The following is a 24222-nucleotide window of genomic DNA, read 5'->3' as shown; positions in this document are numbered from 1 at the left end:
CGGGTAGAGTGGCCAAGTGGTCCAAGGCGCTGGTTAAAGGCACCTTTCCCTTCGGGGCTTGGGTTCGAATCCCACATCTATCAGCCTATTTTGTTTTCTAGGATTAATAATATGAAGCTTTTGCTTATTAGTCTGAGGTGTCTTTTGTTTCCAAGTAGAGTGGCCGAGTGGTCTTAGGCGCTGTTTTAAGGCACCAGTCTCTTCGGGGGCGTGGGTTCGAATCCCACCTCTATCAGCCTACTTTGTTTCCTAGGACTAATAATATGAAGCTTTTGCTTATTAGTCTGAGGTGACTTTTGTTTCCAGGTAGAGTGGCCAAGTGGTCCAAGGCGCTGGTTTAAGGCACTATTCCCTTCGGGGCGTGGGTTCGCATCCCACATCTATCAGCCTACTTTGTTTTCTAGGATTAATAATATGAAGCTTTTGCTTATTAGTCTAAGGTGTCTTTTGTTTCCAGGTAGAGTGGCCGAGTGGTCTAAAGCGCTGGTTTAAGGCACCAGTCTCTTCGGAAGCGTGGGTTCGAATCCTACCTCTGTCAGCCTACTTTGTCTCCTAAGATATAAATATGAAGCTTTTGCTTATTAGTCTGAGGAGACTTTTGTTTCCAGGTAGAGTGGCCGAGTGGTCTAAGGCGCTGGTTGACGGCACCAGTCTCTTCGGGGGCGTGGGTGCGAATCCCACCTCTGTCAGCCTACTTTGTTTCCTAGGATTAATAATATGAAGCTTTTGCTTATTAGTCTGAGGTGACGTCTGTTTCCAGGAAGAGTGGCCGAATGGTCTAAGGGGCTGGTTTAAGCCACCAGTCTCTTCGGGGGCGTGGGTTCGAGTCCCACCTCTATCAGCAGAGTTTGTTTTCTACGATTAATAATATGATGCTTTTGCTAAATAGACTGAGTTTACTTTTGCTTTCGGGTAGAGTGGCCAAGTGGTCCAAGGCGCTGGTTAAAGGCACCATTCCCTTCGGGGCTTGGGTTCGAATCCCACATCTATCAGCCTATTTTGTTTTCTAGGATTAATAATATGAAGCTTTTGCTTATTAGTCTGAGGTGTCTTTTGTTTCCAGGTAGAGTGGCCGAGTGGTCTTAGGCGCTGATTTAAGGCACCAGTCTCTTCGGGGGCGTGGGTTCGAATCCTATCTCTGTCAGCCTACTTTGTTTCCTAAGATATAAATATGAAGCTTTTGCTTATTAATCTGAGGAGACTTTTGTTTCCAGGTAGAGTGGCCGAGTGGTCTAAAGCGCTGGTTTAAGGCACCAGTCTCTTCGGGGGCGTGGGTTCGAATCCTACCTCTGTCAGCCTACTTTGTTTCCTAAGATATAAATATGAAGCGTTTGCTTATTAATCTGAGGAGACTTTTGTTTCCAGGTAGAGTGGCCGAGTGGTCTATGGCGCTGGTTTAAGGCACCAGTCTCTTCGGGGGCGTGGGTTCGAATCCCACCTCTATCAGCAGAGTTTGTTTTCTACGATTAATAATATGAAGCTTTTGCTAAATAGAGTTTACTTTTGCTTTCGGGTAGAGTGGCCAAGTGGTCCAAGAAGCTGGTTTAGGGCACTATTCCCTTCGGGGCGTGGGTTCAAATCCCACATCTATCAGCCTACTTTGTTTTCTAGGATTAATAATATGAAGCTTTTGCTTATTAGTCTGAGGTGTCTTTTGTTTCCAGGTAGAGTGGCCGAGTGGTCTAAGGCGCTGGTTCAAGGCACCAGTCTATTCGGGGGCGTGGGCTCGAATCCCACCTCTGTCAGCCTACTCTGTTTCCTAAGATTAATAATATGAAGCTTTTGCTTATTAGTCTGAGGAGACTTTTGTTTCCAGGTAGAGTGGCCGAGTGGTCTATGGCGCTGGTTTAAGGCACCAGTCTATTCGGGGGCGTGGGCTCGAATCCCACCTCTGTCAGCCTACTTTGTTTCCTAAGATTAATAATATGAAAATTCTGCTTATTAGTCTGAGGTGACTTTTGTTTCCAGGTAGTGTGGCCGAGTGGTCTAAGACGCTGGTTTAAGGTACCAGTCTCTTCGTGGCGTGGGTTCGAATCCCACCTCTATCAGCCAACTTTGTTTCCTAGGATTAATAATATGAAGCTTTTGCTTAGTAGTCTGAGGTGACATTTGTTTCCAGGTAGAGTGGCCGAGTGGTCTAAGGCGCGGGTTTAAGGCACCATTCCCTTCGGGACGTGGGTTCGCATCCCACATCTATCAGCCTACTTTTTTTCCTAAGATTAATAATATGAAGCTTTTACTTATTAGTCTGAGGTGTCTTTTGTTTCCAGGTAGAGTGGCCGAGTGGTCTAAGGCGCTGGTTCAAGGCACCAGTCTATTCGGGGGCGTGGGCTCGAATCCCACCTCTGTCAGCCTACTTTGTTTCCTAAGATTAATAATATGAAGCTTTTGCTTATTAGTCTGAGGAGACGTTTGTTTCCAGGTAGAGTTGCCGAGTGGTCTATGGCGCTGGTTTAAGGCACCAGTCTCTTCGGGGGCGTGGGTTCGAATCCCACCTGTGTCAGCCTACTTTTTTTCCTAAGATTAATAATATGAAGCTTTTGCTTATTAGCCTGAGTTGTCTTTTGTTTCCAGGTAGAGTGGACGAGTGGTCTAAGGCTCTGGTTTAAGGCACCAGTCTCTTCGGGGGCGTGGGTTCGAATCCCACCTCTATCAGCAGAGTTTGTTTTCTACGATTAATAATATGAAGCTTTTGCTAAATAGACTGAGTTTACTTTTGCTTTCGGGTAGAGTGGCCAAGTGGTCCAAGGCGCTGGTTTAAGGCACTATTCCCTTCGGGGCGTGGGTTCGCATCCCACATCTATCAGCCTACTTTTTTTCCTAAGATTAATAATATGAAGCTTTTGCTTATTAGTCTGAGGTGTCTTTTGTTTCCAGGTAGAGTGGCCGAGTGGTCTAAGGCGCTGGTTGAAGGCACCAGTCTCTTCGGGGGCGTGGGTTCGAGTCCCACCTCTATCAGCAGAGTTTGTTTTCTACGATTAATAATATGATGCTTTTGCTTATTAGTCTGAGGTGTCTTTTGTTTCCAGGTAGAGTGGCCGAGTGGTCTAAGGCGCTGGTTGAAGGCACCAGTCTCTTCGGGGGCGTAAGTTCGAGTCCCACCTCTATCAGCAGAGTTTGTTTTCTACGATTAATAATATGAAGCTTTTGCTAATTAGACTGAGTTTACTTTTGCTTTCGGGTAGAGTGGCCAAGTGGTCCAAGAAGCTGGTTTAGGGCGCTATTCCCTTCGGGGCGTGGGTTCGCATCCCACATCTATCAGCCTACTTTGTTTTCTAGGATTAATAATATAAAGCTTTTGCTTATTAGTCTAAGGTGTCTTATGTTTCCAGGTAGAGTGGCCGAGTGGTCTAAGGCGCTGGTTTAAGGCACCAGTCTCTTCGGGGGCGTGGGTTCGAATCCTACCTCTGTCAGCCTACTTTGTTTCCTAACCTATAAATATGAAGCTTTTGCTTATTAGTCTGAGGTGACTTTTGTTTCCTGGTAGAGTGGCCGAGTGGTCAAAGGCGCTGGTTTAAGGCACCATTCCCTTCGGGGCGTGGGTTCGCATCCCACATCTATCAGCCTACTTTGTTTTCTAGGATTAATAATATGAAGCTTTTGCTTATTAGTCTGAGGTGGCTTTTGTTTCCAGGTAGAGTGGCCGAGTGGTCTAAGGCGCTGGTTTAAGGCACCAGTCTCTTCGGGGGCGTGGGTTCGAATCCCACGTCTATCAGCCTATTTTGTTTTCTATTATTAATAATATGAAGCTTTTGCTTATTAGTCTGAGGTGTCTTTTGTTTCCAGGTAGAGTGGCCGAGTGGTCTATGGCGCTGGTTTAAGGCACCAGTCTCTTCGGGGGCGTGGGTTCGAATCCCACCTGTGTCAGCCTACTTTTTTCCTAAGATTAATAATATGAAGCTTTTGCTTATTAGTCTGAGGTGTCTTTTGTTTCCAGGTAGAGTGGCCGAGTGGTCTAAGGCGCTGGTTTAAGGCACCAGTCTCTTCGGGGGCGTGGGTTCGAATCCCACCTCTATCAGCAGAGTTTGTTTTCTACGATTAATAATATGAAGCTTTTGCTTAATAGACTGAGTTTACTTTTGCTTTCGGGAAGAGTGGCCAAGTGGTCCAAGGCGCTGGTTTAAGGCACTATTCCCTTCGGGGCGTGGGTTCGCATCCCACATCTATCAGCCTACTTGGTTTTCTAGGATTAATAATATAAAGCTTTTGCTTATTAGTCTAAGGTGTCTTTTGTTTCCAGGTAGAGTGGCCGAGTGGTCTAAGGCGCTGGTTTAAGGCACCAGTCTCTTCGGGGGCGTGGGTTCGAATCCTACCTCTGTCAGCCTACTTTGTTTCCTAAGCTATAAATATGAAGCTTTTGATTATTAGTCTGAGGTGTCTTTGTTTCCAGGTAGAGTGGCCGAGTGGTCTTAGGCGCTGTTTTAAGGCACCAGTCTCTTCGGGGGCGTGGGTTCGAATCCCACCTCTGTCAGCCTACTTTGTTTCCTAATATTAATAATATGAAGCTTTTGCTTATTAGTCTGAGGTGACTTTTGTTTCCAGGTAGAGTGGCCGAGTGGTCAAAGGCGCTGGTTTAAGGCACCAGTCTCTTTGGGGGCGTGGGTTCGAATCCCACATCTATCAGCCTACTTTTTTTCCTAAGATTAATAATATGAAGCTTTTGCTTATTAGTCTGAGGTGTCTTTTGTTTCCAGGTAGATTGGCCGAGTGGTCTAAGGCGCTGGTTCAAGGCACCAGTCTATACGGGGGCGTGGGCTCGAATCCCACCTCTGTCAGCCTACTTTGTTTCCTAAGATTAATAATATGAAGCTTTTGCTTATAAGTCTGAGGAGACTTTTGTTTCCAGGTAGAGTGGCCGAGTGGTCTATGGCGCTGGTTTAAGGCACCAGTCTCTTCGGGGGCGTGGGTTCGAATCCCACCTGTGTCAGTCTACTTTTTTTCCTAAGATTAATAATATGAAGCTTTTGCTTATTAGTCTGAGGTGTCTTTTGTTTCCAGGTAGAGTGGACGAGTGGTCTAAGGCTCTGGTTTACGGCACCAGTCTCTTCGGGGGCGTGGGTTCGAATCCCACCTCTATCAGCAGAGTTTGTTTTCTACGATTAATAATATGAAGCTTTTGCTAAATAGACTGAGTTTACTTTTGCTTTCGGGTAGAGTGGCCAAGTGGTCCAAGGCGCTGGTTAAAGGCACCATTCCCTTCGGGGCTTGGGTTCGAATCCCACATCTATCAGCCTATTTTGTTTTCTAGGATTAATAATATGAAGCTTTTGCTTATTAGTCTGAGGTGTCTTTTGTTTCCAGGTAGAGTGGCCGAGTGGTCTTAGGCGCTGTTTTAAGGCACCAGTCTCTTCGGGGGCGTGGGTTCGAATCCCACCTTTATCAGCCTACTTTGTTTCCTAGGACTAATAATATGAAGCTTTTGCTTATTAGTCTGAGGTGACTTTTGTTTCCAGGTAGAGTGGCCGAGTGGTCTAAAGCGCTGGTTTAAGGCACCAGTCTCTTCGGGGGCGTGGGTTCGAATCCTACCTCTGTCAGCCTACTTTGTTTCCTAAGATATAAATATGAAGCGTTTGCTTATTAATCTGAGGAGACTTTTGTTTCCAGGTAGAGTGGCCGAGTGGTCTATGGCGCTGGTTTAAGGCACCAGTCTCTTCGGGGGCGTGGGTTCGAATCCCACCTCTATCAGCAGAGTTTGTTTTCTACGATTAATAATATGAAGCTTTTGCTAAATAGAGTTTACTTTTGCTTTCGGGTAGAGTGGCCAAGTGGTCCAAGAAGCTGGTTTAGGGCACTATTCCCTTCGGGGCGTGGGTTCAAATCCCACATCTATCAGCCTACTTTGTTTTCTAGGATTAATAATATGAAGCTTTTGCTTATTAGTCTGAGGTGTCTTTTGTTTCCAGGTAGAGTGGCCGAGTGGTCTAAGGCGCTGGTTCAAGGCACCAGTCTATTCGGGGGCGTGGGCTCGAATCCCACCTCTGTCAGCCTACTCTGTTTCCTAAGATTAATAATATGAAGCTTTTGCTTATTAGTCTGAGGAGACTTTTGTTTCCAGGTAGAGTGGCCGAGTGGTCTATGGCGCTGGTTTAAGGCACCAGTCTATTCGGGGGCGTGGGCTCGAATCCCACCTCTGTCAGCTTACTTTGTTTCCTAAGATTAATAATATGAAAATTCTGCTTATTAGTCTGAGGTGACTTTTGTTTCCAGGTAGTGTGGCCGAGTGGTCTAAGACGCTGGTTTAAGGTACCAGTCTCTTCGTGGCGTGGGTTCGAATCCCACCTCTATCAGCCAACTTTGTTTCCTAGGATTAATAATATGAAGCTTTTGCTTAGTAGTCTGAGGTGACATTTGTTTCCAGGTAGAGTGGCCGAGTGGTCTAAGGCGCGGGTTTAAGGCACCATTCCCATCGGGACGTGGGATCGCATCCCACATCTATCAGCCTACTTTTTTTCCTAAGATTAATAATATGAAGCTTTTGCTTATTAGTCTGAGGTGTCTTTTGTTTCCAGGTAGAGTGGCCGAGTGGTCTAAGGCGCTGGTTCAAGGCACCAGTCTATTCGGGGGCGTGGGCTCGAATCCCACCTCTGTCAGCCTACTTTGTTTCCTAAGATTAATAATATGAAGCTTTTGCTTATTAGTCTGAGGAGACGTTTGTTTCCAGGTAGAGTTGCCGAGTGGTCTATGGCGCTGGTTTAAGGCACCAGTCTCTTCGGGGGCGTGGGTTCGAATCCCACCTGTGTCAGCCTACTTTTTTTCCTAAGATTAATAATATGAAGCTTTTGCTTATTAGCCTGAGTTGTCTTTTGTTTCCAGGTAGAGTGGACGAGTGGTCTAAGGCTCTGGTTTAAGGCACCAGTCTCTTCGGGGGCGTGGGTTCGAATCCCACCTCTATCAGCAGAGTTTGTTTTCTACGATTAATAATATGAAGCTTTTGCTAAATAGACTGAGTTTACTTTTGCTTTCGGGTAGAGTGGCCAAGTGGTCCAAGGCGCTGGTTTAAGGCACTATTCCCTTCGGGGCGTGGGTTCGCATCCCACATCTATCAGCCTACTTTTTTTCCTAAGATTAATAATATGAAGCTTTTGCTTATTAGTCTGAGGTGTCTTTTGTTTCCAGGTAGAGTGGCCGAGTGGTCTAAGGCGCTGGTTGAAGGCACCAGTCTCTTCGGGGGCGTGGGTTCGAGTCCCACCTCTATCAGCAGAGTTTGTTTTCTACGATTAATAATATGATGCTTTTGCTTATTAGTCTGAGGTGTCTTTTGTTTCCAGGTAGAGTGGCCGAGTGGTCTAAGGCGCTGGTTGAAGGCACCAGTCTCTTCGGGGGCGTAAGTTCGAGTCCCACCTCTATCAGCAGAGTTTGTTTTCTACGATTAATAATATGAAGCTTTTGCTAATTAGACTGAGTTTACTTTTGCTTTCGGGTAGAGTGGCCAAGTGGTCCAAGAAGCTGGTTTAGGGCACTATTCCCTTCGGGGCGTGGGTTCGCATCCCACATCTATCAGCCTACTTTGTTTTCTAGGATTAATAATATAAAGCTTTTGCTTATTAGTCTAAGGTGTCTTTTGTTTCCAGGTAGAGTGGCCGAGTGGTCTAAGGCGCTGGTTTAAGGCACCAGTCTCTTCGGGGGCGTGGGTTCGAATCCTACCTCTGTCAGCCTACTTTGTTTCCTAACCTATAAATATGAAGCTTTTGCTTATTAGTCTGAGGTGACTTTTGTTTCCTGGTAGAGTGGCCGAGTGGTCAAAGGCGCTGGTTTAAGGCACCATTCCCTTCGGGACGTGGGTTCGCATCCCACATCTATCAGCCTACTTTTTTTCCTAAGATTAATAATATGAAGCTTTTGCTTATTAGTCTGAGGTGTCTTTTGTTTCCAGGTAGAGTGGCCGAGTGGTCTAAGGCGCTGGTTGAAGGCACCAGTCTCTTCGGGGGCGTGGGTTCGAGTCCCACCTCTATCAGCAGAGTTTGTTTTCTACGATTAATAATATGAAGCTTTTGCTAATTAGACTGAGTTTACTTTTGCTTTCGGGTAGAGTGGCCAAGTGGTCCAAGAAGCTGGTTTAGGGCACTATTCCCTTCGGGGCGTGGGTTCGCATCCCACATCTATCAGCCTACTTTGTTTTCTAGGATTAATAATATGAAGCTTTTGCTTATTAGTCTGAGGTGGCTTTTGTTTCCAGGTAGAGTGGCCGAGTGGTCTAAGGCGCTGGTTTAAGGCACCAGTCTCTTCGGGGGCGTGGGTTCGAATCCCACGTCTATCAGCCTATTTTGTTTTCTATTATTAATAATATGAAGCTTTTGCTTATTAGTCTGAGGTGTCTTTTGTTTGCAGGTAGAGTGGCCGAGTGGTCTTAGGCGCTGTTTTAAGGCACCAGTCTCTTCGGGGGCGTGGGTTCGAATCCCACCTCTATCAGCAGAGTTTGTTTTCTACGATTAATAATATGAAGCTTTTGCTTAATAGACTGAGTTTACTTTTGCTTTCGGGAAGAGTGGCCAAGTGGTCCAAGGCGCTGGTTTAAGGCACTATTCCCTTCGGGGCGTGGGTTCGCATCCCACATCTATCAGCCTACTTTGTTTTCTAGGATTAATAATATAAAGCTTTTGCTTATTAGTCTAAGGTGTCTTTTGTTTCCAGGTAGAGTGGCCGAGTGGTCTAAGGCGCTGGTTTAAGGCACCAGTCTCTTCGGGGGCGTGGGTTCGAATCCTACCTCTGTCAGCCTACTTTGTTTCCTAAGCTATAAATATGAAGCTTTTGATTATTAGTCTGAGGTGTCTTTGTTTCCAGGTAGAGTGGCCGAGTGGTCTTAGGCGCTGTTTTAAGGCACCAGTCTCTTCGGGGGCGTGGGTTCGAATCCCACCTCTGTCAGCCTACTTTGTTTCCTAATATTAATAATATGAAGCTTTTGCTTATTAGTCTGAGGTGACTTTTGTTTCCAGGTAGAGTGGCCGAGTGGTCAAAGGCGCTGGTTTAAGGCACCAGTCTCTTTGGGGGCGTGGGTTCGAATCCCACATCTATCAGCCTACTTTTTTTCCTAAGATTAATAATATGAAGCTTTTGCTTATTAGTCTGAGGTGTCTTTTGTTTCCAGGTAGATTGGCCGAGTGGTCTAAGGCGCTGGTTCAAGGCACCAGTCTATACGGGGGCGTGGGCTCGAATCCCACCTCTGTCAGCCTACTTTGTTTCCTAAGATTAATAATATGAAGCTTTTGCTTATTAGTCTGAGGTGTCTTTTGTTTCCAGGTAGAGTGGACGAGTGGTCTAAGGCTCTGGTTTACGGCACCAGTCTCTTCGGGGGCGTGGGTTCGAATCCCACCTCTATCAGCAGAGTTTGTTTTCTACGATTAATAATATGAAAATTCTGCTTATTAGTCTGAGGTGACTTTTGTTTCCAGGTAGTGTGGCCGAGTGGTCTAAGACGCTGGTTTAAGGTACCAGTCTCTTCGGGGCGTGGGTACGAATCCCACCTCTATCAGCCTACTTTGTTTCCTAGGATTAATAATATGAAGCTTTTGCTTATTAGTCTGAGGTGACTTTTGTTTCCTGGTAGAGTGGCCGAGTGGTCTAAGGCGCTGGTTTAAGGCACCATTCCCTTCGGGACGTGGGTTCGCATCCCACATCTATCAGCCTACTTTTTTTTCCCTAAGATTAATAATATGAAGCTTTTGCTTATTAGTCTGAGGTGTCTTTTGTTTCCAGGTAGAGTGGCCGAGTGGTCTAAGGCGCTGGTTGAAGGCACCAGTCTCTTCGGGGGCGTGGGTTCGAGTCCCACCTCTATCAGCAGAGTTTGTTTTCTACGATTAATAATATGATGCTTTTGCTTATTAGTCTGAGGTGTCTTTTGTTTCCAGGTAGAGTGGCCGAGTGGTCTAAGGCGCTGGTTTAAGGCACCAGTCTGTTCGGGGGCGTGGGTTCGAATCCTACCACTGTCAGCCTACTTTGTTTCCTAAGCTATAAATATGAAGCTTTTGCTTATTAGTCTGAGGTGTCTTTGTTTCCAGGTAGAGTGGCCGAGTGGTCTTAGGCGCTGTTTTAAGGCACCAGTCTCTTCGGGGGCGTGGGTTCGAATCCCACCTCTGTCAGCCTACTTTGTTTCCTAATATTAATAATATGAAGCTTTTGCTTATTAGTCTGAGGTGACTTTTGTTTCCAGGTAGAGTGGCCGAGTGGTCAAAGGCGCTGGTTTAAGGCACCAGTCTCTTTGGGGGCGTGGGTTCGAATCCCACCTCTGTCAGCCTACTTTGTTTCCTAATATTAATAATATGAAGCTTTTGCTTATTAGTCTGAGGTGACTTTTGTTTCCAGGTAGAGTGGCCGAGTGGTCAAAGGCGCTGGTTTAAGGCACCAGTCTCTTTGGGGGCGTGGGTTCGAATCCCACATCTATCAGCCTACTTTTTTTCCTAAGATTAATAATATGAAGCTTTTGCTTATTAGTCTGAGGTGTCTTTTGTTTCCAGGTAGATTGGCCGAGTGGTCTAAGGCGCTGGTTCAAGGCACCAGTCTATACGGGGGCGTGGGCTCGAATCCCACCTCTGTCAGCCTACTTTGTTTCCTAAGATTAATAATATGAAGCTTTTGCTTATAAGTCTGAGGAGCGGAGATTTGTCCGGGGGGAGGTGGTACGCCAACAACACTGGAAATGGTCTCCGAACCGAATTACCCCCAAAAATGAATGAATAGGAGAGAGTTGGGAACGAATATCGATGGGTATTACGAGTTTGTCTCATGGAGCGATGCAGTAGAGTTGAACCGGTACGCCATGAAGCATCAGCGGTGGATTAGGGGGAATGCCAAAGGGTACAGAGGAGATTTTGACGTAATTAAATGCAAAGGAATTATAGAAACTCGCAAGGTTTTGTTCATGTGGTTCAGTTTTACAATACGGAGTTTGATTGAATTTAAATATGACAATTTACATCAAGAGAACCATAGAAAGAGGAGTAGAAAGAGCTACAAAATATGTTAGGCTTGGGTTCGAATCCCACATCTATCAGCCTATTTTGTTTTCTAGGATTAATAATATGAAGCTTTTGCTTATTAGTCTGAGGTGTCTTTTGTTTCCAGGTAGAGTGGCCGAGTGGTCTTAGGCGCTGTTTTAAGGCACCAGTCTCTTCGGGGGCGTGGGTTCGAATCCCACCTTTATCAGCCTACTTTGTTTCCTAGGACTAATAATATGAAGCTTTTGCTTATTAGTCTGAGGTGACTTTTGTTTCCAGGTAGAGTGGCCGAGTGGTCTAAAGCGCTGGTTTAAGGCACCAGTCTCTTCGGGGGCGTGGGTTCGAATCCTACCTCTGTCAGCCTACTTTGTTTCCTAAGATATAAATATGAAGCGTTTGCTTATTAATCTGAGGAGACTTTTGTTTCCAGGTAGAGTGGCCGAGTGGTCTATGGCGCTGGTTTAAGGCACCAGTCTCTTCGGGGGCGTGGGTTCGAATCCCACCTCTATCAGCAGAGTTTGTTTTCTACGATTAATAATATGAAGCTTTTGCTAAATAGAGTTTACTTTTGCTTTCGGGTAGAGTGGCCAAGTGGTCCAAGAAGCTGGTTTAGGGCACTATTCCCTTCGGGGCGTGGGTTCAAATCCCACATCTATCAGCCTACTTTGTTTTCTAGGATTAATAATATGAAGCTTTTGCTTATTAGTCTGAGGTGTCTTTTGTTTCCAGGTAGAGTGGCCGAGTGGTCTAAGGCGCTGGTTCAAGGCACCAGTCTATTCGGGGGCGTGGGCTCGAATCCCACCTCTGTCAGCCTACTCTGTTTCCTAAGATTAATAATATGAAGCTTTTGCTTATTAGTCTGAGGAGACTTTTGTTTCCAGGTAGAGTGGCCGAGTGGTCTATGGCGCTGGTTTAAGGCACCAGTCTATTCGGGGGCGTGGGCTCGAATCCCACCTCTGTCAGCTTACTTTGTTTCCTAAGATTAATAATATGAAAATTCTGCTTATTAGTCTGAGGTGACTTTTGTTTCCAGGTAGTGTGGCCGAGTGGTCTAAGACGCTGGTTTAAGGTACCAGTCTCTTCGTGGCGTGGGTTCGAACCCCACCTCTATCAGCCAACTTTGTTTCCTAGGATTAATAATATGAAGCTTTTGCTTAGTAGTCTGAGGTGACATTTGTTTCCAGGTAGAGTGGCCGAGTGGTCTAAGGCGCGGGTTTAAGGCACCATTCCCATCGGGACGTGGGATCGCATCCCACATCTATCAGCCTACTTTTTTTCCTAAGATTAATAATATGAAGCTTTTGCTTATTAGTCTGAGGTGTCTTTTGTTTCCAGGTAGAGTGGCCGAGTGGTCTAAGGCGCTGGTTCAAGGCACCAGTCTATTCGGGGGCGTGGGCTCGAATCCCACCTCTGTCAGCCTACTTTGTTTCCTAAGATTAATAATATGAAGCTTTTGCTTATTAGTCTGAGGAGACGTTTGTTTCCAGGTAGAGTTGCCGAGTGGTCTATGGCGCTGGTTTAAGGCACCAGTCTCTTCGGGGGCGTGGGTTCGAATCCCACCTGTGTCAGCCTACTTTTTTTCCTAAGATTAATAATATGAAGCTTTTGCTTATTATCCTGAGTTGTCTTTTGTTTCCAGGTAGAGTGGACGAGTGGTCTAAGGCTCTGGTTTAAGGCACCAGTCTCTTCGGGGGCGTGGGTTCGAATCCCACCTCTATCAGCAGAGTTTGTTTTCTACGATTAATAATATGAAGCTTTTGCTAAATAGACTGAGTTTACTTTTGCTTTCGGGTAGAGTGGCCAAGTGGTCCAAGGCGCTGGTTTAAGGCACTATTCCCTTCGGGGCGTGGGTTCGCATCCCACATCTATCAGCCTACTTTTTTTCCTAAGATTAATAATATGAAGCTTTTGCTTATTAGTCTGAGGTGTCTTTTGTTTCCAGGTAGAGTGGCCGAGTGGTCTAAGGCGCTGGTTGAAGGCACCAGTCTCTTCGGGGGCGTGGGTTCGAGTCCCACCTCTATCAGCAGAGTTTGTTTTCTACGATTAATAATATGATGCTTTTGCTTATTAGTCTGAGGTGTCTTTTGTTTCCAGGTAGAGTGGCCGAGTGGTCTAAGGCGCTGGTTGAAGGCACCAGTCTCTTCGGGGGCGTAAGTTCGAGTCCCACCTCTATCAGCAGAGTTTGTTTTCTACGATTAATAATATGAAGCTTTTGCTAATTAGACTGAGTTTACTTTTGCTTTCGGGTAGAGTGGCCAAGTGGTCCAAGAAGCTGGTTTAGGGCACTATTCCCTTCGGGGCGTGGGTTCGCATCCCACATCTATCAGCCTACTTTGTTTTCTAGGATTAATAATATAAAGCTTTTGCTTATTAGTCTAAGGTGTCTTTTGTTTCCAGGTAGAGTGGCCGAGTGGTCTAAGGCGCTGGTTTAAGGCACCAGTCTCTTCGGGGGCGTGGGTTCGAATCCTACCTCTGTCAGCCTACTTTGTTTCCTAACCTATAAATATGAAGCTTTTGCTTATTAGTCTGAGGTGACTTTTGTTTCCTGGTAGAGTGGCCGAGTGGTCAAAGGCGCTGGTTTAAGGCACCATTCCCTTCGGGACGTGGGTTCGCATCCCACATCTATCAGCCTACTTTTTTTCCTAAGATTAATAATATGAAGCTTTTGCTTATTAGTCTGAGGTGTCTTTTGTTTCCAGGTAGAGTGGCCGAGTGGTCTAAGGCGCTGGTTGAAGGCACCAGTCTCTTCGGGGGCGTGGGTTCGAGTCCCACCTCTATCAGCAGAGTTTGTTTTCTACGATTAATAATATGAAGCTTTTGCTAATTAGACTGAGTTTACTTTTGCTTTCGGGTAGAGTGGCCAAGTGGTCCAAGAAGCTGGTTTAGGGCACTATTCCCTTCGGGGCGTGGGTTCGCATCCCACATCTATCAGCCTACTTTGTTTTCTAGGATTAATAATATGAAGCTTTTGCTTATTAGTCTGAGGTGGCTTTTGTTTCCAGGTAGAGTGGCCGAGTGGTCTAAGGCGCTGGTTTAAGGCACCAGTCTCTTCGGGGGCGTGGGTTCGAATCCCACGTCTATCAGCCTATTTTGTTTTCTATTATTAATAATATGAAGCTTTTGCTTATTAGTCTGAGGTGTCTTTTGTTTGCAGGTAGAGTGGCCGAGTGGTCTTAGGCGCTGTTTTAAGGCACCAGTCTCTTCGGGGGCGTGGGTTCGAATCCCACCTCTATCAGCAGAGTTTGTTTTCTACGATTAATAATATGAAGCTTTTGCTTAATAGACTGAGTTTACTTTTGCTTTCGGGAAGAGTGGCCAAGTGGTCCAAGGCGCTGGTTTAAGGCACTATTCCCTTCGGGGCGTGGGTTCGCATCCCACATCTATCAGCCTACTTTGTTTTCTAGGATTAATAATATAAAGCTTTTGCTTATTAGTCTAAGGTGTCTTTTGTTTCCAGGTAGAGTGGCCGAGTGGTCTAAGGCGCTGGTTTAAGGCACCAGTCTCTTCGGGGGCGTGGGTTCGAATCCTACCTCTGTCAGCCTACTTTGTTTCCTAAGCTATAAATATGAAGCTTTTGATTATTAGTCTGAGGTGTCTTTGTTTCCAGGTAGAGTGGCCGAGTGGTCTTAGGCGCTGTTTTAAGGCACCAGTCTCTTCGGGGGCGTGGGTTCGAATCCCACCTCTGTCAGCCTACTTTGTTTCCTAATATTAATAATATGAAGCTTTTGCTTATTAGTCTGAGGTGACTTTTGTTTCCAGGTAGAGTGGCCGAGTGGTCAAAGGCGCTGGTTTAAGGCACCAGTCTCTTTGGGGGCGTGGGTTCGAATCCCACATCTATCAGCCTACTTTTTTTCCTAAGATTAATAATATGAAGCTTTTGCTTATTAGTCTGAGGTGTCTTTTGTTTCCAGGTAGATTGGCCGAGTGGTCTAAGGCGCTGGTTCAAGGCACCAGTCTATACGGGGGCGTGGGCTCGAATCCCACCTCTGTCAGCCTACTTTGTTTCCTAAGATTAATAATATGAAGCTTTTGCTTATTAGTCTGAGGTGTCTTTTGTTTCCAGGTAGAGTGGACGAGTGGTCTAAGGCTCTGGTTTACGGCACCAGTCTCTTCGGGGGCGTGGGTTCGAATCCCACCTCTATCAGCAGAGTTTGTTTTCTACGATTAATAATATGAAAATTCTGCTTATTAGTCTGAGGTGACTTTTGTTTCCAGGTAGTGTGGCCGAGTGGTCTAAGACGCTGGTTTAAGGTACCAGTCTCTTCGGGGCGTGGGTACGAATCCCACCTCTATCAGCCTACTTTGTTTCCTAGGATTAATAATATGAAGCTTTTGCTTATTAGTCTGAGGTGACTTTTGTTTCCTGGTAGAGTGGCCGAGTGGTCTAAGGCGCTGGTTTAAGGCACCATTCCCTTCGGGACGTGGGTTCGCATCCCACATCTATCAGCCTACTTTTTTTTCCCTAAGATTAATAATATGAAGCTTTTGCTTATTAGTCTGAGGTGTCTTTTGTTTCCAGGTAGAGTGGCCGAGTGGTCTAAGGCGCTGGTTGAAGGCACCAGTCTCTTCGGGGGCGTGGGTTCGAGTCCCACATCTATCAGCCTACTTTTTTTCCTAAGATTAATAATATGAAGCTTTTGCTTATTAGTCTGAGGTGTCTTTTGTTTCCAGGTAGATTGGCCGAGTGGTCTAAGGCGCTGGTTCAAGGCACCAGTCTATACGGGGGCGTGGGCTCGAATCCCACCTCTGTCAGCCTACTTTGTTTCCTAAGATTAATAATATGAAGCTTTTGCTTATTAGTCTGAGGTGACTTTTGTTTCCAGGTAGAGTGGCCGAGTGGTCTAAGGCGCTGGTTTAAGGCACCAGTCTCTTTGGGGGCGTGGGTTCGAATCCCACATCTATCAGCCTACTTTTTTTCCTAAGATTAATAATATGAAGCTTTTGCTTATTAGTCTGAGGTGTCTTTTGTTTCCAGGTAGATTGGCCGAGTGGTCTAAGGCGCTGGTTCAAGGCACCAGTCTATACGGGGGCGTGGGCTCGAATCCCACCTCTGTCAGCCTACTTTGTTTCCTAAGATTAATAATATGAAGCTTTTGCTTATAAGTCTGAGGAGACTTTTGTTTCCAGGTAGAGTGGCCGAGTGGTCTATGGCGCTGGTTTAAGGCACCAGTCTCTTCGGGGGCGTGGGTTCGAATCCCACCTCTGTCAGCCTACTTTGTTTCCTAAGATTAATAATATGAAGCTTTTGCTTATTAGTCTGAGGTGTCTTTTGTTTCCAGGTAGAGTGGACGAGTGGTCTAAGGCTCTGGTTTACGGCACCAGTCTCTTCGGGGGCGTGGGTTCGAATCCCACCTCTATCAGCAGAGTTTGTTTTCTACGATTAATAATATGAAAATTCTGCTTATTAGTCTGAGGTGACTTTTGTTTCCAGGTAGTGTGGCCGAGTGGTCTAAGACGCTGGTTTAAGGTACCAGTCTCTTCGGGGCGTGGGTACGAATCCCACCTCTATCAGCCTACTTTGTTTCCTAGGATTAATAATATGAAGCTTTTGCTTATTAGTCTGAGGTGACTTTTGTTTCCTGGTAGAGTGGCCGAGTGGTCTAAGGCGCTGGTTTAAGGCACCATTCCCTTCGGGACGTGGGTTCGCATCCCACATCTATCAGCCTACTTTTTTTTCCCTAAGATTAATAATATGAAGCTTTTGCTTATTAGTCTGAGGTGTCTTTTGTTTCCAGGTAGAGTGGCCGAGTGGTCTAAGGCGCTGGTTGAAGGCACCAGTCTCTTCGGGGGCGTGGGTTCGAGTCCCACCTCTATCAGCAGAGTTTGTTTTCTACGATTAATAATATGATGCTTTTGCTTATTAGTCTGAGGTGTCTTTTGTTTCCAGGTAGAGTGGCCGAGTGGTCTAAGGCGCTGGTTTAAGGCACCAGTCTGTTCGGGGGCGTGGGTTCGAATCCTACCACTGTCAGCCTACTTTGTTTCCTAAGCTATAAATATGAAGCTTTTGCTTATTAGTCTGAGGTGTCTTTGTTTCCAGGTAGAGTGGCCGAGTGGTCTTAGGCGCTGTTTTAAGGCACCAGTCTCTTCGGGGGCGTGGGTTCGAATCCCACCTCTGTCAGCCTACTTTGTTTCCTAATATTAATAATATGAAGCTTTTGCTTATTAGTCTGAGGTGACTTTTGTTTCCAGGTAGAGTGGCCGAGTGGTCAAAGGCGCTGGTTTAAGGCACCAGTCTCTTTGGGGGCGTGGGTTCGAATCCCACCTCTGTCAGCCTACTTTGTTTCCTAATATTAATAATATGAAGCTTTTGCTTATTAGTCTGAGGTGACTTTTGTTTCCAGGTAGAGTGGCCGAGTGGTCAAAGGCGCTGGTTTAAGGCACCAGTCTCTTTGGGGGCGTGGGTTCGAATCCCACATCTATCAGCCTACTTTTTTTCCTAAGATTAATAATATGAAGCTTTTGCTTATTAGTCTGAGGTGTCTTTTGTTTCCAGGTAGATTGGCCGAGTGGTCTAAGGCGCTGGTTCAAGGCACCAGTCTATACGGGGGCGTGGGCTCGAATCCCACCTCTGTCAGCCTACTTTGTTTCCTAAGATTAATAATATGAAGCTTTTGCTTATAAGTCTGAGGAGACTTTTGTTTCCAGGTAGAGTGGCCGAGTGGTCTATGGCGCTGTTTTAAGGCACCAGTCTCTTCGGGGGCGTGGGTTCGAATCCCACCTCTATCAGCAGAGTTTGTTTTCTACGATTAATAATATGAAGCTTTTGCTTAATAGACTGAGTTTACTTTTGCTTTCGGGAAGAGTGGCCAAGTGGTCCAAGGCGCTGGTTTAAGGCACTATTCCCTTCGGGGCGTGGGTTCGCATCCCACATCTATCAGCCTACTTTGTTTTCTAGGATTAATAATATAAAGCTTTTGCTTATTAGTCTAAGGTGTCTTTTGTTTCCAGGTAGAGTGGCCGAGTGGTCTAAGGCGCTGGTTTAAGGCACCAGTCTCTTCGGGGGCGTGGGTTCGAATCCTACCTCTGTCAGCCTACTTTGTTTCCTAAGCTATAAATATGAAGCTTTTGATTATTAGTCTGAGGTGTCTTTGTTTCCAGGTAGAGTGGCCGAGTGGTCTTAGGCGCTGTTTTAAGGCACCAGTCTCTTCGGGGGCGTGGGTTCGAATCCCACCTCTGTCAGCCTACTTTGTTTCCTAATATTAATAATATGAAGCTTTTGCTTATTAGTCTGAGGTGACTTTCGTTTCCAGGTAGAGTGGCCGAGTGGTCAAAGGCGCTGGTTTAAGGCACCAGTCTCTTTGGGGGCGTGGGTTCGAATCCCACATCTATCAGCCTACTTTTTTTCCTAAGATTAATAATATGAAGCTTTTGCTTATTAGTCTGAGGTGTCTTTTGTTTCCAGGTAGATTGGCCGAGTGGTCTAAGGCGCTGGTTCAAGGCACCAGTCTATACGGGGGCGTGGGCTCGAATCCCACCTCTGTCAGCCTACTTTGTTTCCTAAGATTAATAATATGAAGCTTTTGCTTATTAGTCTGAGGTGTCTTTTGTTTCCAGGTAGAGTGGACGAGTGGTCTAAGGCTCTGGTTTACGGCACCAGTCTCTTCGGGGGCGTGGGTTCGAATCCCACCTCTATCAGCAGAGTTTGTTTTCTACGATTAATAATATGAAAATTCTGCTTATTAGTCTGAGGTGACTTTTGTTTCCAGGTAGTGTGGCCGAGTGGTCTAAGACGCTGGTTTAAGGTACCAGTCTCTTCGGGGCGTGGGTACGAATCCCACCTCTATCAGCCTACTTTGTTTCCTAGGATTAATAATATGAAGCTTTTGCTTATTAGTCTGAGGTGACTTTTGTTTCCTGGTAGAGTGGCCGAGTGGTCTAAGGCGCTGGTTTAAGGCACCATTCCCTTCGGGACGTGGGTTCGCATCCCACATCTATCAGCCTACTTTTTTTTCCCTAAGATTAATAATATGAAGCTTTTGCTTATTAGTCTGAGGTGTCTTTTGTTTCCAGGTAGAGTGGCCGAGTGGTCTAAGGCGCTGGTTGAAGGCACCAGTCTCTTCGGGGGCGTGGGTTCGAGTCCCACCTCTATCAGCAGAGTTTGTTTTCTACGATTAATAATATGATGCTTTTGCTTATTAGTCTGAGGTGTCTTTTGTTTCCAGGTAGAGTGGCCGAGTGGTCTAAGGCGCTGGTTTAAGGCACCAGTCTGTTCGGGGGCGTGGGTTCGAATCCTACCTCTGTCAGCCTACTTTGTTTCCTAAGCTATAAATATGAAGCTTTTGCTTATTAGTCTGAGGTGTCTTTGTTTCCAGGTAGAGTGGCCGAGTGGTCTTAGGCGCTGTTTTAAGGCACCAGTCTCTTCGGGGGCGTGGGTTCGAATCCCACCTCTGTCAGCCTACTTTGTTTCCTAATATTAATAATATGAAGCTTTTGCTTATTAGTCTGAGGTGACTTTTGTTTCCAGGTAGAGTGGCCGAGTGGTCAAAGGCGCTGGTTTAAGGCACCAGTCTCTTTGGGGGCGTGGGTTCGAATCCCACATCTATCAGCCTACTTTTTTTCCTAAGATTAATAATATGAAGCTTTTGCTTATTAGTCTGAGGTGTCTTTTGTTTCCAGGTAGATTGGCCGAGTGGTCTAAGGCGCTGGTTCAAGGCACCAGTCTATACGGGGGCGTGGGCTCGAATCCCACCTCTGTCAGCCTACTTTGTTTCCTAAGATTAATAATATGAAGCTTTTGCTTATAAGTCTGAGGAGACTTTTGTTTCCAGGTAGAGTGGCCGAGTGGTCTATGGCGCTGGTTTAAGGCACCAGTCTCTTCGGGGGCGTGGGTTCGAATCCCACCTGTGTCAGTCTACTTTTTTTCCTAAGATTAATAATATGAAGCTTTTGCTTATTAGTCTGAGGTGTCTTTTGTTTCCAGGTAGAGTGGACGAGTGGTCTAAGGCTCTGGTTTACGGCACCAGTCTCTTCGGGGGCGTGGGTTCGAATCCCACCTCTATCAGCAGAGTTTGTTTTCTACGATTAATAATATGAAAATTCTGCTTATTAGTCTGAGGTGACTTTTGTTTCCAGGTAGTGTGGCCGAGTGGTCTAAGACGCTGGTTTAAGGTACCAGTCTCTTCGGGGCGTGGGTACGAATCCCACCTCTATCAGCCTACTTTGTTTCCTAGGATTAATAATATGAAGCTTTTGCTTATTAGTCTGAGGTGACTTTTGTTTCCTGGTAGAGTGGCCGAGTGGTCTAAGGCGCTGGTTTAAGGCACCATTCCCTTCGGGACGTGGGTTCGCATCCCACATCTATCAGCCTACTTTTTTTTCCCTAAGATTAATAATATGAAGCTTTTGCTTATTAGTCTGAGGTGTCTTTTGTTTCCAGGTAGAGTGGCCGAGTGGTCTAAGGCGCTGGTTGAAGGCACCAGTCTCTTCGGGGGCGTGGGTTCGAGTCCCACCTCTATCAGCAGAGTTTGTTTTCTACGATTAATAATATGATGCTTTTGCTTATTAGTCTGAGGTGTCTTTTGTTTCCAGGTAGAGTGGCCGAGTGGTCTAAGGCGCTGGTTGAAGGCACCAGTCTCTTCGGGGGCGTAAGTTCGAGTCCCACCTCTATCAGCAGAGTTTGTTTTCTACGATTAATAATATGAAGCTTTTGCTAATTAGACTGAGTTTACTTTTGCTTTCGGGTAGAGTGGCCAAGTGGTCCAAGAAGCTGGTTTAGGGCACTATTCCCTTCGGGGCGTGGGTTCGCATCCCACATCTATCAGCCTACTTTGTTTTCTAGGATTAATAATATGAAGCTTTTGCTTATTAGTCTGAGGTGGCTTTTGCTTCCAGGTAGAGTGGCCGAGTGGTCTAAGGCGCTGGTTTAAGGCACCAGTCTCTTCGGGGGCGTGGGTTCGAATCCCACGTCTATCAGCCTATTTTGTTTTCTATTATTAATAATATGAAGCTTTTGCTTATTAGTCTGAGGTGTCTTTTGTTTCCAGGTAGAGTGGCCGAGTGGTCTAAGGCGCTGGTTCAAGGCACCAGTCTATTCGGGGGCGTGGGCTCGAATCCCACCTCTGTCAGCCTACTTTGTTTCCTAAGATTAATAATATGAAGCTTTTGCTTATAAGTCTGAGGAGACTTTTGTTTCCAGGTAGAGTGGCCGAGTGGTCTATGGCGCTGGTTTAAGGCACCAGTCTCTTCGGGGGCGTGGGTTCGAATCCCACCTGTGTCAGTCTACTTTTTTTCCTAAGATTAATAATATGAAGCTTTTGCTTATTAGTCTGAGGTGTCTTTTGTTTCCAGGTAGAGTGGACGAGTGGTCTAAGGCTCTGGTTTACGGCACCAGTCTCTTCGGGGGCGTGGGTTCGAATCCCACCTCTATCAGCAGAGTTTGTTTTCTACGATTAATAATATGGAAATTCTGCTTATTAGTCTGAGGTGACTTTTGTTTCCAGGTAGTGTGGCCGAGTGGTCTAAGACGCTGGTTTAAGGTACCAGTCTCTTCGGGGCGTGGGTACGAATCCCACCTCAATCAGCCTACTTTGTTTCCTAGGATTAATAATATGAAAATTTTGCTTATTAGTCTGAGGTGACTTTTGTTTCCAGGTAGAGTGGCCGAGTGGTCTAAGGCGCTGGTTTAAGGCACCAGTCTCTTCGGGGGCGTGGGTTCGAATCCCACCTCTATCAGCAGAGTTTGTTTTCTACGATTAATAATATGAAGCTTTTGCTAAATAAACTGAGTTTACTTTTGCTTTCGGGTAGAGTGGCCAAGTGGTCCAAGGCGCTGGTTTAAGGCACTATTCCCTTCGGGGCGTGGGTTCGCATCCCACATCTATCAGCCTACTTTGTTTTCTAGGATTAATAATATAAAGCTTTTGCTTATTAGTCTAAGGTGTCTTTTGTTTCCAGGTAGAGTGGCCGAGTGGTCTAAGGCGCTGGTTTAAGGCACCAGTCTCTTCGGGGGCGTGGGTTCGAATCCTACCTCTGTCAGCCTACTTTGTTTCCTAAGATATAAATATGAAGCTTTTGCTTATTAGTCTGAGGTGACTTTTGTTTCCAGGTAGAGTGGCCGAGTGGTCTAAGGCGCTGGTTTAAGGCACCATTCCCTTCGGGACGTGGGTTCGCATCAGACATCTATCAGCCTACTTTTTTTTTCCTAAGATTAATAATATGAAGCTTTTGCTTATTAGTCTGAGGTGTCTTTTGTTTCCAGGTAGAGTGGCCGAGTGGTCTAAGGCGCTGGTTGAAGGCACCAGTCTCTTCGGGGGCGTGGGTTCGAGTCCCACCTCTATCAGCAGAGTTTGTTTGCTACGATTAATAATATGATGCTTTTGCTTATTAGTCTGAGGTGTCTTTTGTTTCCAGGTAGAGTGGCCGAGTGGTCTAAGGCGCTGGTTGAAGGCACCAGTCTCTTCGGGGGCGTAAGTTCGAGTCCCACCTCTATCAGCAGAGTTTGTTTTCTACGATTAATAATATGAAGCTTTTGCTAATTAGACTGAGTTTACTTTTGCTTTCGGGTAGAGTGGCCAAGTGGTCCAAGAAGCTGGTTTAGGGCACTATTCCCTTCGGGGCGTGGGTTCGCATCCCACATCTATCAGCCTACTTTGTTTTCTAGGATTAATAATATGAAGCTTTTGCTTATTAGTCTGAGGTGGCTTTTGCTTCCAGGTAGAGTGGCCGAGTGGTCTAAGGCGCTGGTTTAAGGCACCAGTCTCTTCGGGGGCGTGGGTTCGAATCCCACGTCTATCAGCCTATTTTGTTTTCTATTATTAATAATATGAAGCTTTTGCTTATTAGTCTGAGGTGTCTTTTGTTTCCAGGTAGAGTGGCCGAGTGGTCTAAGGCGCTGGTTCAAGGCACCAGTCTATTCGGGGGCGTGGGCTCGAATCCCACCTCTGTCAGCCTACTTTTTTTCCTAAGATTAATAATATGAAGCTTTTGCTTATTAGTCTGAGGTGTCTTTTGTTTCCAGGTAGAGTGGACGAGTGGTCTAAGGCTCTGGTTTACGGCACCAGTCTCTTCGGGGGCGTGGGTTCGAATCCCACCTCTATCAGCAGAGTTTGTTTTCTACGATTAATAATATGGAAATTCTGCTTATTAGTCTGAGGTGACTTTTGTTTCCAGGTAGTGTGGCCGAGTGGTCTAAGACGCTGGTTTAAGGTACCAGTCTCTTCGGGGCGTGGGTACGAATCCCACCTCTATCAGCCTACTTTGTTTCCTAGGATTAATAATATGAAGCTTTTGCTTATTAGTCTGAGGTGACTTTTGTTTCCAGGTAGAGTGGCCGAGTGGTCTAAGGCGCTGGTTTAAGGCACCAGTCTCTTCGGGGGCGTGGGTTCGAATCCCACCTCTATCAGCAGAGTTTGTTTTCTACGATTAATAATATGAAGCTTTTGCTAAATAGACTGAGTTTACTTTTGCTTTCGGGTAGAGTGGCCAAGTGGTCCAAGGCGCTGGTTTAAGGCACTATTCCCTTCGGGGCGTGGGTTCGCATCCCACATCTATCAGCCTACTTTGTTTTCTAGGATTAATAATATAAAGCTTTTGCTTATTAGTCTAAGGTGTCTTTTGTTTCCAGGTAGAGTGGCCGAGTGGTCTAAGGCGCTGGTTTAAGGCACCAGTCTCTTCGGGGGCGTGGGTTCGAATCCTACATCTGTCAGCCTACTTTGTTTCCTAAGATATAAATATGAAGCTTTTGCTTATTAGTCTGAGGTGACTTTTGTTTCCAGGTAGAGTGGCCGAGTGGTCTAAGGCGCTGGTTTAAGGCACCATTCCCTTCGGCACGTGGGTTCGCATCCCACATCTATCAGCCTACTTTTTTTCCTAAGATTAATAATATGAAGCTTTTGCTTATTAGTCTGAGGTGTCTTTTGTTTCCAGGTAGAGTGGCCGAGTGGTCTAAGGCGCTGGTTGAAGGCACCATTCTCTTCGGGGGCGTGGGTTCGAGTCCCACCTCTATCAGCAGAGTTTGTTTTCTACGATTTATAATATGATGCTTTTGCTAAATAGACTGAGTTTACTTTTGCTTTCGGGTAGAGTGGCCAAGTGGTCCAAGGCGCTGGTTAAAGGCTACATTCCCTTCGGGGAGTGGGTTTGAATCCCACATCTATCAGCCTGTTTTGTTTTCTAGGATTAATAATATGAAGCTTTTGCTTATTAGTCTGAGGTGTCTTTTGTTTCCAGGTAGAGTGGCCGAGTGGTCTTAGGCGCTGTTTTAAAGCACCAGTCTCTTCGGGGGCGTGGGTTCGAATCCCACCTCTGTCAGCCTATTTTGTTTCCTAATATTAATAATATGAAGCTTTTGCTT

General features: G+C 46.0%; 78 non-coding genes across 78 annotated transcripts; all 78 read left to right on the top strand.

Annotated features, from left to right (window-relative positions):
* The first annotated feature begins 1213 nt into the window (after positions 1 to 1213).
* Positions 1214 to 1295, top strand: TRNAL-AAG (transfer RNA leucine (anticodon AAG)). Its single transcript has one exon. It is a non-coding gene; the product is annotated as a tRNA-Leu (tRNA).
* A 69-nt stretch (positions 1296 to 1364) lies between these two features.
* TRNAL-AAG (transfer RNA leucine (anticodon AAG)) lies at positions 1365 to 1446 on the top strand. The gene has a single exon. It is a non-coding gene; the product is annotated as a tRNA-Leu (tRNA).
* Positions 1447 to 1967: 521 nt separating this feature from the next.
* Positions 1968 to 2048, top strand: TRNAL-AAG (transfer RNA leucine (anticodon AAG)). Its single transcript has one exon. It is a non-coding gene; the product is annotated as a tRNA-Leu (tRNA).
* Positions 2049 to 2573: 525 nt separating this feature from the next.
* Positions 2574 to 2655, top strand: TRNAL-AAG (transfer RNA leucine (anticodon AAG)). Its single transcript has one exon. It is a non-coding gene; the product is annotated as a tRNA-Leu (tRNA).
* Positions 2656 to 2876: 221 nt separating this feature from the next.
* On the top strand, positions 2877 to 2958 carry TRNAL-AAG (transfer RNA leucine (anticodon AAG)). The gene has a single exon. It is a non-coding gene; the product is annotated as a tRNA-Leu (tRNA).
* Positions 2959 to 3331: 373 nt separating this feature from the next.
* TRNAL-AAG (transfer RNA leucine (anticodon AAG)) lies at positions 3332 to 3413 on the top strand. The gene has a single exon. It is a non-coding gene; the product is annotated as a tRNA-Leu (tRNA).
* A 220-nt stretch (positions 3414 to 3633) lies between these two features.
* TRNAL-AAG (transfer RNA leucine (anticodon AAG)) lies at positions 3634 to 3715 on the top strand. Its single transcript has one exon. It is a non-coding gene; the product is annotated as a tRNA-Leu (tRNA).
* A 70-nt stretch (positions 3716 to 3785) lies between these two features.
* On the top strand, positions 3786 to 3867 carry TRNAL-AAG (transfer RNA leucine (anticodon AAG)). The gene has a single exon. It is a non-coding gene; the product is annotated as a tRNA-Leu (tRNA).
* A 69-nt stretch (positions 3868 to 3936) lies between these two features.
* On the top strand, positions 3937 to 4018 carry TRNAL-AAG (transfer RNA leucine (anticodon AAG)). The gene has a single exon. It is a non-coding gene; the product is annotated as a tRNA-Leu (tRNA).
* Positions 4019 to 4239: 221 nt separating this feature from the next.
* Positions 4240 to 4321, top strand: TRNAL-AAG (transfer RNA leucine (anticodon AAG)). Its single transcript has one exon. It is a non-coding gene; the product is annotated as a tRNA-Leu (tRNA).
* Positions 4322 to 4389: 68 nt separating this feature from the next.
* TRNAL-AAG (transfer RNA leucine (anticodon AAG)) lies at positions 4390 to 4471 on the top strand. The gene has a single exon. It is a non-coding gene; the product is annotated as a tRNA-Leu (tRNA).
* A 70-nt stretch (positions 4472 to 4541) lies between these two features.
* Positions 4542 to 4623, top strand: TRNAL-AAG (transfer RNA leucine (anticodon AAG)). Its single transcript has one exon. It is a non-coding gene; the product is annotated as a tRNA-Leu (tRNA).
* A 222-nt stretch (positions 4624 to 4845) lies between these two features.
* Positions 4846 to 4927, top strand: TRNAL-AAG (transfer RNA leucine (anticodon AAG)). The gene has a single exon. It is a non-coding gene; the product is annotated as a tRNA-Leu (tRNA).
* Positions 4928 to 4997: 70 nt separating this feature from the next.
* Positions 4998 to 5079, top strand: TRNAR-ACG (transfer RNA arginine (anticodon ACG)). Its single transcript has one exon. It is a non-coding gene; the product is annotated as a tRNA-Arg (tRNA).
* Positions 5080 to 5300: 221 nt separating this feature from the next.
* Positions 5301 to 5382, top strand: TRNAL-AAG (transfer RNA leucine (anticodon AAG)). The gene has a single exon. It is a non-coding gene; the product is annotated as a tRNA-Leu (tRNA).
* A 70-nt stretch (positions 5383 to 5452) lies between these two features.
* On the top strand, positions 5453 to 5534 carry TRNAL-AAG (transfer RNA leucine (anticodon AAG)). Its single transcript has one exon. It is a non-coding gene; the product is annotated as a tRNA-Leu (tRNA).
* A 69-nt stretch (positions 5535 to 5603) lies between these two features.
* Positions 5604 to 5685, top strand: TRNAL-AAG (transfer RNA leucine (anticodon AAG)). Its single transcript has one exon. It is a non-coding gene; the product is annotated as a tRNA-Leu (tRNA).
* Positions 5686 to 6206: 521 nt separating this feature from the next.
* Positions 6207 to 6287, top strand: TRNAL-AAG (transfer RNA leucine (anticodon AAG)). Its single transcript has one exon. It is a non-coding gene; the product is annotated as a tRNA-Leu (tRNA).
* Positions 6288 to 6812: 525 nt separating this feature from the next.
* On the top strand, positions 6813 to 6894 carry TRNAL-AAG (transfer RNA leucine (anticodon AAG)). The gene has a single exon. It is a non-coding gene; the product is annotated as a tRNA-Leu (tRNA).
* A 221-nt stretch (positions 6895 to 7115) lies between these two features.
* On the top strand, positions 7116 to 7197 carry TRNAL-AAG (transfer RNA leucine (anticodon AAG)). The gene has a single exon. It is a non-coding gene; the product is annotated as a tRNA-Leu (tRNA).
* A 373-nt stretch (positions 7198 to 7570) lies between these two features.
* On the top strand, positions 7571 to 7652 carry TRNAL-AAG (transfer RNA leucine (anticodon AAG)). The gene has a single exon. It is a non-coding gene; the product is annotated as a tRNA-Leu (tRNA).
* A 220-nt stretch (positions 7653 to 7872) lies between these two features.
* On the top strand, positions 7873 to 7954 carry TRNAL-AAG (transfer RNA leucine (anticodon AAG)). The gene has a single exon. It is a non-coding gene; the product is annotated as a tRNA-Leu (tRNA).
* Positions 7955 to 8175: 221 nt separating this feature from the next.
* TRNAL-AAG (transfer RNA leucine (anticodon AAG)) lies at positions 8176 to 8257 on the top strand. Its single transcript has one exon. It is a non-coding gene; the product is annotated as a tRNA-Leu (tRNA).
* Positions 8258 to 8327: 70 nt separating this feature from the next.
* Positions 8328 to 8409, top strand: TRNAL-AAG (transfer RNA leucine (anticodon AAG)). The gene has a single exon. It is a non-coding gene; the product is annotated as a tRNA-Leu (tRNA).
* Positions 8410 to 8630: 221 nt separating this feature from the next.
* Positions 8631 to 8712, top strand: TRNAL-AAG (transfer RNA leucine (anticodon AAG)). Its single transcript has one exon. It is a non-coding gene; the product is annotated as a tRNA-Leu (tRNA).
* Positions 8713 to 8780: 68 nt separating this feature from the next.
* On the top strand, positions 8781 to 8862 carry TRNAL-AAG (transfer RNA leucine (anticodon AAG)). Its single transcript has one exon. It is a non-coding gene; the product is annotated as a tRNA-Leu (tRNA).
* A 70-nt stretch (positions 8863 to 8932) lies between these two features.
* TRNAL-AAG (transfer RNA leucine (anticodon AAG)) lies at positions 8933 to 9014 on the top strand. Its single transcript has one exon. It is a non-coding gene; the product is annotated as a tRNA-Leu (tRNA).
* Positions 9015 to 9236: 222 nt separating this feature from the next.
* On the top strand, positions 9237 to 9318 carry TRNAR-ACG (transfer RNA arginine (anticodon ACG)). The gene has a single exon. It is a non-coding gene; the product is annotated as a tRNA-Arg (tRNA).
* Positions 9319 to 9692: 374 nt separating this feature from the next.
* On the top strand, positions 9693 to 9774 carry TRNAL-AAG (transfer RNA leucine (anticodon AAG)). The gene has a single exon. It is a non-coding gene; the product is annotated as a tRNA-Leu (tRNA).
* Positions 9775 to 9994: 220 nt separating this feature from the next.
* On the top strand, positions 9995 to 10076 carry TRNAL-AAG (transfer RNA leucine (anticodon AAG)). Its single transcript has one exon. It is a non-coding gene; the product is annotated as a tRNA-Leu (tRNA).
* Positions 10077 to 10146: 70 nt separating this feature from the next.
* Positions 10147 to 10228, top strand: TRNAL-AAG (transfer RNA leucine (anticodon AAG)). The gene has a single exon. It is a non-coding gene; the product is annotated as a tRNA-Leu (tRNA).
* Positions 10229 to 10298: 70 nt separating this feature from the next.
* Positions 10299 to 10380, top strand: TRNAL-AAG (transfer RNA leucine (anticodon AAG)). The gene has a single exon. It is a non-coding gene; the product is annotated as a tRNA-Leu (tRNA).
* A 677-nt stretch (positions 10381 to 11057) lies between these two features.
* TRNAL-AAG (transfer RNA leucine (anticodon AAG)) lies at positions 11058 to 11139 on the top strand. The gene has a single exon. It is a non-coding gene; the product is annotated as a tRNA-Leu (tRNA).
* A 70-nt stretch (positions 11140 to 11209) lies between these two features.
* On the top strand, positions 11210 to 11291 carry TRNAL-AAG (transfer RNA leucine (anticodon AAG)). Its single transcript has one exon. It is a non-coding gene; the product is annotated as a tRNA-Leu (tRNA).
* Positions 11292 to 11360: 69 nt separating this feature from the next.
* TRNAL-AAG (transfer RNA leucine (anticodon AAG)) lies at positions 11361 to 11442 on the top strand. Its single transcript has one exon. It is a non-coding gene; the product is annotated as a tRNA-Leu (tRNA).
* A 521-nt stretch (positions 11443 to 11963) lies between these two features.
* Positions 11964 to 12044, top strand: TRNAL-AAG (transfer RNA leucine (anticodon AAG)). The gene has a single exon. It is a non-coding gene; the product is annotated as a tRNA-Leu (tRNA).
* A 525-nt stretch (positions 12045 to 12569) lies between these two features.
* Positions 12570 to 12651, top strand: TRNAL-AAG (transfer RNA leucine (anticodon AAG)). Its single transcript has one exon. It is a non-coding gene; the product is annotated as a tRNA-Leu (tRNA).
* A 221-nt stretch (positions 12652 to 12872) lies between these two features.
* Positions 12873 to 12954, top strand: TRNAL-AAG (transfer RNA leucine (anticodon AAG)). Its single transcript has one exon. It is a non-coding gene; the product is annotated as a tRNA-Leu (tRNA).
* Positions 12955 to 13327: 373 nt separating this feature from the next.
* On the top strand, positions 13328 to 13409 carry TRNAL-AAG (transfer RNA leucine (anticodon AAG)). Its single transcript has one exon. It is a non-coding gene; the product is annotated as a tRNA-Leu (tRNA).
* Positions 13410 to 13629: 220 nt separating this feature from the next.
* On the top strand, positions 13630 to 13711 carry TRNAL-AAG (transfer RNA leucine (anticodon AAG)). Its single transcript has one exon. It is a non-coding gene; the product is annotated as a tRNA-Leu (tRNA).
* A 221-nt stretch (positions 13712 to 13932) lies between these two features.
* TRNAL-AAG (transfer RNA leucine (anticodon AAG)) lies at positions 13933 to 14014 on the top strand. Its single transcript has one exon. It is a non-coding gene; the product is annotated as a tRNA-Leu (tRNA).
* A 70-nt stretch (positions 14015 to 14084) lies between these two features.
* On the top strand, positions 14085 to 14166 carry TRNAL-AAG (transfer RNA leucine (anticodon AAG)). The gene has a single exon. It is a non-coding gene; the product is annotated as a tRNA-Leu (tRNA).
* Positions 14167 to 14387: 221 nt separating this feature from the next.
* On the top strand, positions 14388 to 14469 carry TRNAL-AAG (transfer RNA leucine (anticodon AAG)). The gene has a single exon. It is a non-coding gene; the product is annotated as a tRNA-Leu (tRNA).
* Positions 14470 to 14537: 68 nt separating this feature from the next.
* TRNAL-AAG (transfer RNA leucine (anticodon AAG)) lies at positions 14538 to 14619 on the top strand. The gene has a single exon. It is a non-coding gene; the product is annotated as a tRNA-Leu (tRNA).
* A 70-nt stretch (positions 14620 to 14689) lies between these two features.
* Positions 14690 to 14771, top strand: TRNAL-AAG (transfer RNA leucine (anticodon AAG)). Its single transcript has one exon. It is a non-coding gene; the product is annotated as a tRNA-Leu (tRNA).
* A 222-nt stretch (positions 14772 to 14993) lies between these two features.
* On the top strand, positions 14994 to 15075 carry TRNAR-ACG (transfer RNA arginine (anticodon ACG)). The gene has a single exon. It is a non-coding gene; the product is annotated as a tRNA-Arg (tRNA).
* A 374-nt stretch (positions 15076 to 15449) lies between these two features.
* On the top strand, positions 15450 to 15531 carry TRNAL-AAG (transfer RNA leucine (anticodon AAG)). The gene has a single exon. It is a non-coding gene; the product is annotated as a tRNA-Leu (tRNA).
* Positions 15532 to 15753: 222 nt separating this feature from the next.
* On the top strand, positions 15754 to 15835 carry TRNAL-AAG (transfer RNA leucine (anticodon AAG)). Its single transcript has one exon. It is a non-coding gene; the product is annotated as a tRNA-Leu (tRNA).
* A 222-nt stretch (positions 15836 to 16057) lies between these two features.
* Positions 16058 to 16139, top strand: TRNAL-AAG (transfer RNA leucine (anticodon AAG)). The gene has a single exon. It is a non-coding gene; the product is annotated as a tRNA-Leu (tRNA).
* Positions 16140 to 16209: 70 nt separating this feature from the next.
* Positions 16210 to 16291, top strand: TRNAR-ACG (transfer RNA arginine (anticodon ACG)). Its single transcript has one exon. It is a non-coding gene; the product is annotated as a tRNA-Arg (tRNA).
* Positions 16292 to 16665: 374 nt separating this feature from the next.
* On the top strand, positions 16666 to 16747 carry TRNAL-AAG (transfer RNA leucine (anticodon AAG)). The gene has a single exon. It is a non-coding gene; the product is annotated as a tRNA-Leu (tRNA).
* A 220-nt stretch (positions 16748 to 16967) lies between these two features.
* Positions 16968 to 17049, top strand: TRNAL-AAG (transfer RNA leucine (anticodon AAG)). Its single transcript has one exon. It is a non-coding gene; the product is annotated as a tRNA-Leu (tRNA).
* Positions 17050 to 17119: 70 nt separating this feature from the next.
* On the top strand, positions 17120 to 17201 carry TRNAL-AAG (transfer RNA leucine (anticodon AAG)). The gene has a single exon. It is a non-coding gene; the product is annotated as a tRNA-Leu (tRNA).
* Positions 17202 to 17271: 70 nt separating this feature from the next.
* Positions 17272 to 17353, top strand: TRNAL-AAG (transfer RNA leucine (anticodon AAG)). The gene has a single exon. It is a non-coding gene; the product is annotated as a tRNA-Leu (tRNA).
* A 222-nt stretch (positions 17354 to 17575) lies between these two features.
* Positions 17576 to 17657, top strand: TRNAL-AAG (transfer RNA leucine (anticodon AAG)). Its single transcript has one exon. It is a non-coding gene; the product is annotated as a tRNA-Leu (tRNA).
* Positions 17658 to 17878: 221 nt separating this feature from the next.
* On the top strand, positions 17879 to 17960 carry TRNAL-AAG (transfer RNA leucine (anticodon AAG)). The gene has a single exon. It is a non-coding gene; the product is annotated as a tRNA-Leu (tRNA).
* A 68-nt stretch (positions 17961 to 18028) lies between these two features.
* On the top strand, positions 18029 to 18110 carry TRNAL-AAG (transfer RNA leucine (anticodon AAG)). The gene has a single exon. It is a non-coding gene; the product is annotated as a tRNA-Leu (tRNA).
* A 70-nt stretch (positions 18111 to 18180) lies between these two features.
* TRNAL-AAG (transfer RNA leucine (anticodon AAG)) lies at positions 18181 to 18262 on the top strand. The gene has a single exon. It is a non-coding gene; the product is annotated as a tRNA-Leu (tRNA).
* Positions 18263 to 18484: 222 nt separating this feature from the next.
* Positions 18485 to 18566, top strand: TRNAR-ACG (transfer RNA arginine (anticodon ACG)). The gene has a single exon. It is a non-coding gene; the product is annotated as a tRNA-Arg (tRNA).
* Positions 18567 to 18940: 374 nt separating this feature from the next.
* TRNAL-AAG (transfer RNA leucine (anticodon AAG)) lies at positions 18941 to 19022 on the top strand. Its single transcript has one exon. It is a non-coding gene; the product is annotated as a tRNA-Leu (tRNA).
* A 70-nt stretch (positions 19023 to 19092) lies between these two features.
* On the top strand, positions 19093 to 19174 carry TRNAL-AAG (transfer RNA leucine (anticodon AAG)). Its single transcript has one exon. It is a non-coding gene; the product is annotated as a tRNA-Leu (tRNA).
* Positions 19175 to 19242: 68 nt separating this feature from the next.
* Positions 19243 to 19324, top strand: TRNAL-AAG (transfer RNA leucine (anticodon AAG)). Its single transcript has one exon. It is a non-coding gene; the product is annotated as a tRNA-Leu (tRNA).
* A 70-nt stretch (positions 19325 to 19394) lies between these two features.
* On the top strand, positions 19395 to 19476 carry TRNAL-AAG (transfer RNA leucine (anticodon AAG)). Its single transcript has one exon. It is a non-coding gene; the product is annotated as a tRNA-Leu (tRNA).
* A 222-nt stretch (positions 19477 to 19698) lies between these two features.
* TRNAL-AAG (transfer RNA leucine (anticodon AAG)) lies at positions 19699 to 19780 on the top strand. Its single transcript has one exon. It is a non-coding gene; the product is annotated as a tRNA-Leu (tRNA).
* Positions 19781 to 19850: 70 nt separating this feature from the next.
* TRNAR-ACG (transfer RNA arginine (anticodon ACG)) lies at positions 19851 to 19932 on the top strand. Its single transcript has one exon. It is a non-coding gene; the product is annotated as a tRNA-Arg (tRNA).
* A 374-nt stretch (positions 19933 to 20306) lies between these two features.
* Positions 20307 to 20388, top strand: TRNAL-AAG (transfer RNA leucine (anticodon AAG)). Its single transcript has one exon. It is a non-coding gene; the product is annotated as a tRNA-Leu (tRNA).
* A 373-nt stretch (positions 20389 to 20761) lies between these two features.
* TRNAL-AAG (transfer RNA leucine (anticodon AAG)) lies at positions 20762 to 20843 on the top strand. Its single transcript has one exon. It is a non-coding gene; the product is annotated as a tRNA-Leu (tRNA).
* A 222-nt stretch (positions 20844 to 21065) lies between these two features.
* TRNAL-AAG (transfer RNA leucine (anticodon AAG)) lies at positions 21066 to 21147 on the top strand. The gene has a single exon. It is a non-coding gene; the product is annotated as a tRNA-Leu (tRNA).
* A 70-nt stretch (positions 21148 to 21217) lies between these two features.
* Positions 21218 to 21299, top strand: TRNAR-ACG (transfer RNA arginine (anticodon ACG)). Its single transcript has one exon. It is a non-coding gene; the product is annotated as a tRNA-Arg (tRNA).
* Positions 21300 to 21520: 221 nt separating this feature from the next.
* On the top strand, positions 21521 to 21602 carry TRNAL-AAG (transfer RNA leucine (anticodon AAG)). Its single transcript has one exon. It is a non-coding gene; the product is annotated as a tRNA-Leu (tRNA).
* Positions 21603 to 21823: 221 nt separating this feature from the next.
* TRNAL-AAG (transfer RNA leucine (anticodon AAG)) lies at positions 21824 to 21905 on the top strand. Its single transcript has one exon. It is a non-coding gene; the product is annotated as a tRNA-Leu (tRNA).
* A 222-nt stretch (positions 21906 to 22127) lies between these two features.
* Positions 22128 to 22209, top strand: TRNAL-AAG (transfer RNA leucine (anticodon AAG)). Its single transcript has one exon. It is a non-coding gene; the product is annotated as a tRNA-Leu (tRNA).
* A 373-nt stretch (positions 22210 to 22582) lies between these two features.
* TRNAL-AAG (transfer RNA leucine (anticodon AAG)) lies at positions 22583 to 22664 on the top strand. The gene has a single exon. It is a non-coding gene; the product is annotated as a tRNA-Leu (tRNA).
* A 222-nt stretch (positions 22665 to 22886) lies between these two features.
* Positions 22887 to 22968, top strand: TRNAR-ACG (transfer RNA arginine (anticodon ACG)). The gene has a single exon. It is a non-coding gene; the product is annotated as a tRNA-Arg (tRNA).
* A 221-nt stretch (positions 22969 to 23189) lies between these two features.
* On the top strand, positions 23190 to 23271 carry TRNAL-AAG (transfer RNA leucine (anticodon AAG)). The gene has a single exon. It is a non-coding gene; the product is annotated as a tRNA-Leu (tRNA).
* Positions 23272 to 23492: 221 nt separating this feature from the next.
* On the top strand, positions 23493 to 23574 carry TRNAL-AAG (transfer RNA leucine (anticodon AAG)). Its single transcript has one exon. It is a non-coding gene; the product is annotated as a tRNA-Leu (tRNA).
* Positions 23575 to 23794: 220 nt separating this feature from the next.
* TRNAL-AAG (transfer RNA leucine (anticodon AAG)) lies at positions 23795 to 23876 on the top strand. Its single transcript has one exon. It is a non-coding gene; the product is annotated as a tRNA-Leu (tRNA).
* A 221-nt stretch (positions 23877 to 24097) lies between these two features.
* TRNAF-AAA (transfer RNA phenylalanine (anticodon AAA)) lies at positions 24098 to 24179 on the top strand. The gene has a single exon. It is a non-coding gene; the product is annotated as a tRNA-Phe (tRNA).
* The last annotated feature ends 43 nt before the right edge of the window (positions 24180 to 24222 follow it).

Source organism: Phalangium opilio, unplaced genomic scaffold (genome assembly GCF_054372755.1).
Source record: "Phalangium opilio isolate 3A_F unplaced genomic scaffold, DU_Popi_V2 ptg000061l_1, whole genome shotgun sequence".
NCBI classification, from domain to species: domain Eukaryota; kingdom Metazoa; phylum Arthropoda; class Arachnida; order Opiliones; family Phalangiidae; genus Phalangium; species Phalangium opilio.
Note: the sequence above shows the minus strand (reverse complement) of the source record. Positions and strands in the feature narration are given on the sequence as shown.